Below are 12096 nucleotides of genomic sequence, written 5' to 3' on the forward strand. Positions count from 1 at the left end.
ACGATTAGTTCATGTTAAATAACCATTGTTTTCTGTTTAATTAACATCTGTTTAATCCATTTATTATTAATAAACTAATTATAATAGTTTACGATACTAATATATTAGGTTGTCCGAAAAGTGTCTTTCTTTTACAGATACGTCTTTTACAACGATGCATCTGTATACAAACATGAAACCTAATCTGCCGAACGTTGTGATCTTTATTTCGATAGAACAATTTGGATCATACGTAATTCGATAAAATAATATAAAACGGAAAATGTTGTGCATTCATTATTTCTTTATAAAACGAAAGAAAATTTTCGGACGACCTAATACTAAGTCATTTTTCAATACAATCACCGGTCCTATTTGAACACTTATCATAACGTTATACAAGTTTTTGTATATCTTCGTCATACGCTTCCATCGCCAATTCATACAGCTATCCCTTACGCAATCTTTTAAATCATCGTTTCTAGCGAAGTATCATCGACCAAACAATTCTTCAAGTTTTGCAAAAAAATTGTAACGAACGTCATTCGCAATGAAATCGCAGACACGTTCTTGAGCTCCTCTGTGATGAGAAGCGGGTGACCTGGTTGCTTACGATTATGTATAGTTCCTCTGTCCTTATCGAATTCACGCACCCACGGTCTTACCAATAAATCATCCATAATTCTATTATCGTTAACTGCTGTAATTTATTGATGAATTCCTTCTGAAAGAATTTTTTCAGCCTTCGAAAAGCATAAAAGGGCAATCCGTGGGATTTTCAATTCGCATCGTCGTTTTAAACGTGTGATACAACGACAATATTAGATATTTGAACGAAACATTTTTCATGACTTTTGTCAATACACGAATGGAACTAGGTGACCTTCTATAACTACATTCCATCGTTCTATATGGCTTCTATATGTAAACGGGTAGTACTTTATGGACGACGCTCGTATTTTTAGAAGAGGAATGTGTATTCTATTGGGAGAATTTTGATTCTCTACCCTTTGTTTCCTTATACTACGTTGTTTATTTCCAAATTAAGAGTTGCCTGAACGCGTGAATTATTTTTTTTAGAAGGAGAGTATATTTTGTTAAGTTAAGAAATTTTACGTGAAAACATAAATTACCACGTTCTAAGTATCTATAATTTGACGATAAGTTAATTTCTTTCCATTTAACCAAAGACGAAAAAAGAAAACATACAGGAAGAAAGTTAAATTTTTATATCAAGATGTATGTACGTTCCATCGTGCTTCCTTTAAAAGAAGAGGCGCGTATCTGAGCAGTTTGCCCGACACCGTATAGCCGACCGATATGCACGTTATAGGCGGCGTGCTTGCACGAACTGGGTCAATTTGATTGACGGCAGAAATCTCGTTGGTCGAGAGCTGGAATTCTGAAGGCAAGCGCCGAGTTGCGATGGAACGAACGAACGAAGATCCTTCGGCTTCGCGGGACGAATCTTACCACCCAAGGTAATTCACGATTCTCCATGGTGTGCCGGCAGATCCACTAGGGAAAAAAAGCGCCCACTGCGAGGAATAGTTAGATCAATAGTGGTGCCGCCGGCTGCTACGTCATTGACGATCCTCTGCCACCATTAGAACCTCGCCAAACCAAAGATAGAGGAGACTAGTGTGAGAAAGAAGGATGGAAGGGGGGAAAGGGGAGAGAATCCAGATTTCTGATAGCTAAACCTCGAAAGAACAGAGCTTGTCGGGATATATAGACTCGAATCGACCCATTCCATCATCGTGGTCAGCTTCGAGATTCTCTCAGAGTCTCTATAAATCGTAGAACAGTGTATCCCAACTCTTTCTCGTATCACGACCGCTTTTTACGATAACCACGACATGCCATTCTTCGAATTTCCATACAAATAAAATATGGCCTTACTGAAGAGTCCACACTAGCAGATCTTGGACGAAACACTCACTCTTTCTCTGTCTTCTCTCGTTGTGTCTAAGGTATAGGTCTGTTAGGTGAGAGCCAAATAAAATATGGGAAGTATTTAGAAGAAGGACGTAAAGGTTTGCCATTACGTATCCATAGAATTCGAAAGCACAGCCTAAGTAGTAAAATTTAAAAGAATTTAAAGATAATGTATTTTTATAGTATAACGTATTTAATCTATGCAACCCTTGTGTAACGTTGACTTTTTCTTATTCATCGAGTAGCTTCGTAAACTCTTTTGTCAAGAACTCCTCATCTTTTTCAGCAATTAGTTAACGTGTCCCATTCAGTTATTTTTCTTTGCGTCATCTTTAAAATGTTTAATCGTTATTTCGTAGCAACCTGTACAGTGCCTAATTTTCACTTAAAAAAGTAAAAAACACAAGGAATTCCAAATATTTCGATATATGTGTCTGGAAAAATACAGAAATACTAGATACGATATTTTAAGTGAAAATGAGAAGAGCAGAAGTCGAGTCGGTAGACTAGGAAACTTTTAGTCAGTAATTGACGCGGAATGGTAAATCGAGGCGTCGTTGGTCGAATTTCACAGGCAATCTGTAACCATTAGGGGCATAATGTTTTTTCGCCATCGTTCGTATCGCTGGAAGTGGCCTCTCATTTCGAGATTTCGTAGGAACCACGACGGGTGATATATGAAACCGACCCTCCGGTGCGTATTTGATAATAAGACGTGAAATAAAGAGGATAAATTAAGATCGAGCAGACATTTTTTCGTCCGCTCATTTTAATACACGCTTTAATGTCTGCGTCTCGACCTAATCGCGGAACGTCCAGGCTGACGGTGTTCTCCGCTAATTTATAATAATTAGAGCCGCGTCTCGCTGGTCCCCACCACGTCTCTTTTTGATCTTCTCCATCCACCTCCATCGACCTTTCTAATTCACGTTGGCGAGCTACGCTAACTCGGTGATTATTTGCTCGCTTCGAGACCCCCTGTAATTTGGACGAAGTGGCTCCACGCACGAAACCGGGATTCGACACGATGCAGTTCTGTGATACACACGTCCGGGGACCGGAGTGATATTCCACAGAAGAGAACTCTGAAATTTCGTGTCGCAAATCGGCCACGAAACGCTCGTGGTCGCCCTCTGTATCGCAATGGTAATGGCGCCAAGGCACGATCGACGATTACGATTAAACTGGCGTGTTTGGGTGAGAAGAACACGACCGAGTATCAGCGAGGAAACCACGAACGATCAAAGAAGTCTATTGGACGTATTTAGTGGCTACCAAAAGCATTTGAAAATATATTTATTTTCCAGTGAAACGTCTTTTTATCAAGTACCAAATTTTTATAATTATATAATTATATTTATACCATTAAAATAGTGGGAAATTTAATGTAGGTACTTGGACCTGGTTGATGTAGGTACGTAAATGCTACAATATAATGGTGTACAAGTACCTTTCGTGCTCATCGAAAATAAACATTGTTATTCAAAATGTAACGTGGCAAAAGATTATTTTAATTGACGTGACTGAAGAGAAATATAGAGGATTTCATCAATTTCGTTTTCGTTATTATTTCTTCCTCCATCCTGACTTGATACTATCAGAAACCGTATACGTTATAATCCCTGCATAAGTACATAAATCTTCTACGTGAAAATAGACATGAAAACGTGAAATTTCAATTAGAAAATGTGTCACAGGCCAGTAGAATTTCACCAGGTGATAAATAAACATGCGTGCAATAAACACGTACTATTACTTGCAGCTTATCTAATGCGAATGATCGATCGAATAACAAACAATATCCGATTAGGATTAAGTGGCACGTGGCGCTATAATTTTCACACGAAATACATTTAACATAAAATTAACCTTTGACACTGGAAAACATAAATCGACGATTAGAAAATTGTCACAGGCTAGTAAAATTTCATCGAGTGATAAATAGCCGTATATACGATAAACGCTCGGTAATACCTTCACCTTATCTGTTTCACATGATCGAATACCAAAACATACCATTCAAGTACCAAACAATATCCACATGTATACTTACCATAAATCTCGGCATCGATTAAAATTAAACGTCTGATGTACGCGATACCACTTATTCATTTATTCGAGCGTTGTACGATATCGGCAATATTGCATAGTAGATGATCGGTATAGAAATCTGCACACAAAGGCTTATTTCCCGTTGAGTAAATAGATCCATGGAGCACTTTCACCGGCGTCCTTCGCGGCCTCTCACGGTTCTCCCTCGAATCTTCATCCTTGGCTACACGGCGGCCAATGAACGTCCCGCGGCGAGGGCACAAGTGGACGGACAAATTAAGTGTTGCTCCGACAACGGGCCTGAAACACGCGTCCACACTAGAATTACATCCACCGATACCGATCTACATCGGATTTGAATAATGCACCGTGAGTTTCTTCCGCACAGCGGAATAACCAGTCCATTCGAATGGCTAACAGAACGCTACGCTAACGTTCGATCGGAGTGTGATATTCGCCCCGAAAGAAACAGAACGTGTACGTGTGTACAGGTTGGAACCTACACGATGCTACGTTTCAGCGGGCAAGCATTTGATTTCGGTCGTTTTCTACCATACGTCGCGCTTCCGTATTTCTATGACTTTGAAATAATTCAAAGCCGTGCAGAGATACGCGATTAGATAGGGGATTACGAATCACCGATGGAGCACCACGAAAGGGAATCAGAACGAGTTTCGAATGCTTCTCGCTAATGAACCTACGCCGTACAGGAAACGCACACAGTGAGTTTTGTACAGTTCATTGCCGTCTCCGGGCATCGTTAGTCCCTGGCTAACCTTCACGGATTTAAGACGGTACATCACGCAGCCACACTTGGCCTCTTTCTCTCTCTCTCTCTCTTCCTCTCGCATCCGCTGCGTTTGTCATATCTTTATTATTGCCCTCGGTTTAATGCGCTTCCGTGGCGTGTTGCTACGTTTTCGTCGAACGTTTTTGTGGCCGGAGAAGGCGGGGTTTCGCCGAGCGAAATTTTTCGTTCCATTTCGAGGACGCGTTATTACCAGGCCGTGGTGGCACGCAAAAAAATACTCCGCCAAAGACAGCGTCGGTAAGCGGTCGTCGTTGAGTGTGTTTGGCGAATGATTGTTCCGACGTACCCATGGAAATGAAACGTTCGTAATAAAGCAGCTGGCATTACCGATATGATATAGTTTTTTACCGGGCGCTTCTTATCAACAGGAATAGGGGTAATGAGATGGAAAGGACTGATGACGGTTCGCTGGTATTACACGAGTGAAAGTTTTTGCCCCCGCGGTATGCGAAAGAGTCGAGAAAATTATTACGCTTGTTAGAGTTTTGTGAATAACATTTGATGGTGTACCGTGGCGTTGTTTTATATGACGAAAAATTATCTGCTCATTTTCGTGGTAATCGACCTTACGCCGCGGTAACCTTACGCCTGATCAAAATTTTCTGATACTACTGACGCTCGGACTGGTAGTAGTATCGCCCGATTATAGGATTTCTTCCAGCTCACTAGAACTATGCAGATTTACATATTGCATCTCTGTGCTCTTGCAAAATGAAAAATTCGAATGTTGATGCGTTTACAAAAAATGGGATAAAGGAAACACAGAATTTTGTAGTGGTATCTATATAGAGTAAAACTTCGATAATAAAAGATTAACCTTTTTTTTTGACGTGAAATCGCATATATTCCTAAATACAAAAATATTTTAAAATATAAATATAAATTTAAAATAATAATGTTCTTTTGAACAAAATTAATACTATCTTTGATGTTCGCATTTTAAAGATCATGGTTCTGACTTTTCCGTCGCGTTACTTTTTCTCCAAAATGATTTAACTTGTACTTGTACGAAGGAGCTATTTACATTGGTTCTTATTTAAAAATTACGAAAATAATATTTGGCTCCAGTAATAAAACTACGAATTGAAACAGATAAGACACCCTCAAATTTCCAAACAAACCACGATCTGCACGGTAGTCGGCTTGTCGAGTAAATAAAATCAAAGTATGCCATAGCCCTTTCAAGTTCTCAGGGTATAAAGACTTCAAGAGTTAGTCGGTCAAACGGGCAAAAAAAATGAAGGAAGGAGAAAAGAAAGAAGAGAGAAATAAAAAGCAGAAAACGCGAAAAGGAGGAAAGAAGCGAAGGCAGGAAGAGAGGAAAGAAAAGGGAGGAGAAGTAGAAAAGGAGATCGACGGTAGACGAAGGGGTACAAGGGGTTTAGCAAAGGGGAAACGTGAAAGAGGGCCTGGCCATAACATTACAGAGGAGCCTGCTGAGTGAGATATTACCGCCGTCATAACCTCTAATAACTACACAGAGCCCTTTATAACGCCTCCCAGTGCCTCATTGTATCGCGGTGGTAGGCTCCTCTTGTCTCATACGTAATGTAGGTAAGGCTTAGCGCTGAGACCTGTACTTTCAGATGGTACCATTACATGCCGGTGTGAGTATTCGCCACTATCGAAAGCCACTACGCGAGGACGATCGGCTATGGGAAAAAGAGCGTGGCACACGTGGAGCACCGGCCTCGAGTTTGCGTATATACATACATACGGAGCATGGAATCGTGTGAAGAAGCTTGGTCGTTCCACTTTGGTCGAAACTAAAGAAATTCTGTAAATGGACGTCACGCATGTTGGAGTCACTGTAGCGGAACACGGCGAGTCTTTCTTGGAAAGGAAGAAACCTTTCGGCTGATTTTGATCCGAAGGTGTCCAGGGTGGTCTGCTAACTCGCCGCCGGAACTGTGGGAATTCGGTGAGATTTAATTGCAGCCTGAAAAAGATGAGATCGAAACACTGGTTTTGTAAATGCCACGCTGGATGTTGGGAGCAAGCGAAGGATTTTGTTCAGTTGTTTATACTTTGGATAGGACGACAATTTTACGTGGAGTCCAAAATTCGAGATTATTATGTAGAAAGAAAAGTTTGTTGAAGTGAAACCGCGAGAGTCGATGAATTAGTAAAATTACGTTTAATTGCATTGGAGAAGCATGAAACACTACAATGAATGAAAATGTCTTCATAATTTTTGTAATTTCCCTTAATAGTTTCGAGCAATGTACATAGTAGCTATATCTTCCTCAGGCTTGGAGCAACACAACCATCGAATATCCTTGAAGGATCATTAATAAGTTTAGTACGTACGTCGATATGTAGTCACTAAATGACGTAATAATGATTAACCGAAAATCTAACTAATTATCTATCAAAAAGAGAAAAGGAGAACAAACACACAACCACCGTAACAATAATTTATCCTTCGAAGATCGTTATATAAGAGGTGACATCTTCTCATACGACTCAATTACAGATACCATCACATATCTGGTAAATGATCTAATAATGGCCAGTTACTTTAACTAATAAACGATAAAAAGAAAAAAAGATAGAGAGGAGAAGGAACACACCAATGATTGAATCCCAACTAAACGAAAGTGTCTAACAGAAACTAAAGTAGATCGTACAAAGGTGATGGAATTGTTTTAGAAGCGGTTAGTTCCTAACTAATCACACCGGAGTTTAATTAGCTTCTGATCTATGTGTTGTTACGAGCTGCTCGTATTGCGTGATTTTACAATCCGTTGGTAATACAGGTGCACATCCTGCCCGAGGTTGATAGAATACCAGGATACGTTGTCGGAGGCCTCTGCAACATTTTCTCTGTGTCTGCGTTTCTCGTATTACCTTTCTTTTATTTTCATCTTTTCTCGGGACGGGCAAACTCGTTGCTTCTTCTTTCGCTGGACCGTGCGGCGCATCTTGCAACGTCACGAGGCGTTTATCCATTTTACGTCATTTGCCATGCTCGCACCGTGAAACTGATACTCCGGGACGTTCATTTCCGCGAGGTTTTGTTGCTCCCTCAAGGGGAAGATGCGTCGGATAGCAAGAACAGCAAATTCGTTCGCGCGTTTCGCGATGCTCTTTAAGGGGAATTAGAATTACGATTAATCAGCTCCACCGACCGGATCCTCTTATATCTTCCCCCTACAGCGCAGCGTGTCGTTGCTTGATGCTCCCTTCCGGCTCGTTCCTTCGGCAACGCGTGATTTTGTTATCTATGAGTTATGGCCGGAATAGCGATAAATTTTAGAAGAAGAATAACGTTTCGTAATAACATAAAAATCTTATAATATCGATGTATTATAGGGAAATAATTTCTTGAACGTATCTATCGAACACGTGAAGTAGAACGAGACACTGTGGCTCATATCCCACTTAGTGCTTGCTGAGATATGTATAATTTTCTGTGCTGGACTGGGTTAAATGCGTAGTAGAGATACTTGTATGCGAGTGTCGGTGTGTGGAGGTATGTGTGTGCGCGGCGTCCCAAAAAACAGATGACTGTAAACTAGTCAGTCGGTTAAGAGTCGGGTATGGAAGAAAGTGCAAGTATGTATCGATGAATATATAAGGAATCGTCCATGAAATAAATATATTACTATTTTGATATGAATCGTTAGTGTAGATTTAGTGTTCCTATAACATTATTTCGGCTTCAAAGATCCACAATTCTCAACAGTGCTAAATCATAGAGTCACGAATTTAGCTGTAGCGGCACATGAGTCAACGGGAGATTCGAATCGGGAGAGACTCATATTGTTGTGCCTTGGAGTGCCAACGTTGTTTCGGTTTGCTAGGTTCAAAGGTAAACAAACTCCGGACAAAAGATTATCGCCGTTATTTGTAATCGTCAACCGGAGTTACATTTGAACTTTTTGTGATACCACCGGTCGATACAAATAGACGAACATGCTCTCTAGGACGATCATTATAGCGAGTGGAATAGCGAGCGTAGAGTTGAACAGTAGCATCGAGTAAGCGACGATTACGACCGACATACACTGTCTCTGTACCTGTATTTAAAGTTATTTTAATATACTCTGACTATTACAATTTTATCACTCGTCTCTTTAATAAACCAACACGTTTAATATAGAGGTCATAGCGATGTGGCCAAAACGTTTCTCTCTATTCCACTCGCTTGTAACATTCAATTTACTTTTATAAAATTGAATTCAATTGAAATTTCTAATAAATGGCCAAGCAAATAATCAAATAAACGAATGGGTTTCAACTGTACATGAAAGATCAGTATGGTCGTTCTGCTTGAACCCAATGTAGCGGCGCGCACATGTATTTTATCGTTCCTAAACTGTTGCAATATGAGATTACGTATATGTACGTACGTGTGTATGTGGATTAATTCTCATTGTACGATGAGAAAATGTCTGTTGAAGTTTGAACGCTTCGAAATAAAAATATCTAGAAATCGAAGTTAAATTTCAATTTTTCAAATAACTCCTGATCTGTAATCTTCTCTACATTATACACATGTCTGTCTAATGATCAGATGAGGCAGAAGTAGCGTTCTTTTTTCTTCTTTTCCGTCTTAATACCTCTGTTTTACGAAGAGATGCCCGAGGGTGGTTACTTTGTTGCTTTGCCAGACTGTCGGCGTTATTCCGATGAAATTGATATTCCGAGATATCATCAGCGTTTAAAGCATGATGGCTACGTATAAATACGCGAAGCATTATGCATTATCACAGCCGCTTCGCGTGATATTGGCCGTTTTGTTGCGCGTATTTTGATTCAGCTCCGTTATCGCCGCCAATACCCTGAAGATATGCAAATTTCGTCGTCGTATACGGCTCTGAAAAGAGTTTGACAAAGAAAGTGTTTCTTTCATGATATATTAGGCAATTCTAATTAACTCTGTCTGAAATGTATGAAGTTCTTTTAAAATAAATTAACGACGATGTAGAAAAGAAAATATACGGTGAAATGAGAAAATCACGATGCAAGGGAAATGTATTAATTTCCTATAAAAGATTCTACGAAGAAATTTAATAAATTATGCATGACATTTCTTATATTACCATTCGTTGTATATTAGCACGTTAAGTGTTACAGATTGTTCAAATTAAAAATAGTTTTCAAACAATATACAACGAGCTTACTGCTTTCTTTTTAAACTTTATGCGATTCTATTTCATATCGATACAATAATACGCATGTTAGAACTCAAGTATCAGAGAGATATTAATACAACTATGAATATTAATTAATAAAAGTGTATGCAAAGTATCAACGTTCATAAGAATTTAATCTGTAAATCTTTTTATTTCCTTATTTTATTATCATCTGCATTAATGATCAGACATCTAGATGACGTCATGTACATTAAATTACTCATCTCATTTGCATCTTGCAATTGCGTAATATCATCCTATCAACCATGTATTATTTTTTTCGTAGAATGACTAAAGTGTGACGAGTATTTTTCTCCTTTTTTTTCAATTTGTATTTTTTTATTTTATTAAAGCCACCTTTGGATCATATACGAAAGAAAACAGATTATCTGTAAACAGAGTGACATCAGAATCCTTGTCACAAATTTTTAAAGTTATGGCGCAAAAGTTGATATATTTCATAAAAAATGTTGGTTGCGAGTAACTACTATAAATGATTCTAGTTTTTTAAGTTACGGATTACCATTATCGACGATGAGAATTTAATGTTGATTACCAGTAACCAATGTAAATGATCGGAATTTTTTCGTTATCAGTAACCATTATCGATGGCAAAAACTTTTCCGATTCCATTCGATTATTGTCAATTAACATTATTATTATATAATATTAACATTATTATATAATGTTATTATTATATAATACTATTATTATATATTATTATATTATATATTAATATTATTATATAATATTATTATTATATAATATTATAATTACTAAGATTGCTAATAATTAGCACATATTCATTGGCAACGTAAAAAAGCGATTATAATACGTACATATTTTGTTTTAAGCAAAAAGAACGGTACAAAATATATGAAACAACGAATAGGATAAAAGAAACTGTAATAAAAGATTTTTATTAATACTTGTATTAATATTTGATTAGTAGTAACCAAGAAAATTTTTTGCCATTGGTATCGGTAAGCAAAATTATGCCTCGATAATGGTAATTGATAACCGAAAAAAATTCCGGCCGTTTATATTGACTACTGATAAGCAAAGTTTTATTTCTGTTACCAATAATGATTACTGATAACCAAGAAAAATGTTCGTCATTCACAATGGTCATTCGTATTAATATTCTTTAATCATTTAATCATCAATTTCTGTTAAATCGATCGATAGCTGGCTTCCATTTAAACAAAAATTCATTTTTACTCACAGACTTTTTCCCCAAAAATGTTCAAAATAAATGTTATTTCGGATCTCTGCTTTTTACAATAAGATCCACAATACTGATCAGCAAAGTTCTTAACGAAAGACCTGTTTATTACATGTAAATGTACTTTACTTCCTTCCTCATTACACAAAAGCAGAATTCCAAAAACTACCCTCCCCCATCGTGCAGCTCAAAAACCACCGTAACCTTAAAAGCTGTTCAACATCTTATCATCGTGTCCTTCCTCCGCGTACTCGCCCTTGTTACACACAAATCCGTCGCGTGTGTACTTCCGTGAAAACGTCGAGCGCGTGTCTCTAAGCGTATCGGTGAATGCCGGAGCGGATCGTACGGCCGGTGCACCGGCCTTATGGGTGTAATGATGTTATTTTCTTGTAGCAGTAACTCCGTGGCGGCGCAAAAACCAAGCCCCCACGGCAGTTACATGTCTGTAGCAGTCCGCATACCTAGCTCGTTCGACTTTAACCCCCTGCGTGCGTACCACACGGCCCCCGTACGCATTCCGTATTCTCCTACTGGCCGGCGTGCCGTTACCGTAGTTACACACCTGGACGCCATTTGTACGGCCAAGGTAGGGGAAGCTTTCCCTTTTTATTTTTGCGTGGGTAGGCTAGATCGAAGCCACCGCTGGTGGAATCTTCTTCAAGGCGAAGCCGACGACGAGCCGGTAGCCCCTTTCGTTGCTCGTTATTACGTCGCTGTACGCGCCAGCTTTCAAGTATCCTGCCTTTTTTACTACCGAATGAAGCAGCCGATAATTAAAGGCGGACCAACAATCCCACAGAACACACACGAGTGCGAGGTATTGTTGTTTTTGGGTGTGAAGGATGACTAATGAACGAATATTAACATACCATATATACTTTCTCCTTTTTTTTTCAATATTCTTCTCTCTTAATGATTCTTTTTTTAATGTGAATACCTAGGGGATT

General features: G+C 38.8%; 1 long non-coding RNA gene across 1 annotated transcript in view; it reads right to left on the bottom strand.

Annotated features, from left to right (window-relative positions):
* Window positions 1-5822: 5822 nt before the first annotated feature.
* Window positions 5823-12096, bottom strand: part of LOC138189766 (uncharacterized) — a 113560-nt gene continuing 107286 nt past the window's right edge. Inside the window, exon 5 of the long non-coding RNA XR_011176107.1 lies at window positions 5823-6719. This is a non-coding gene — a long non-coding RNA (uncharacterized LOC138189766). The remainder of the gene's footprint in view (window positions 6720-12096) is intronic.

The sequence above is a fragment of the Bombus flavifrons genome, chromosome 2 (assembly GCF_040668555.2).
Source record: "Bombus flavifrons isolate JBK064 chromosome 2, iyBomFlav1_principal, whole genome shotgun sequence".
In the NCBI taxonomy this organism is placed as follows: domain Eukaryota; kingdom Metazoa; phylum Arthropoda; class Insecta; order Hymenoptera; family Apidae; genus Bombus; species Bombus flavifrons.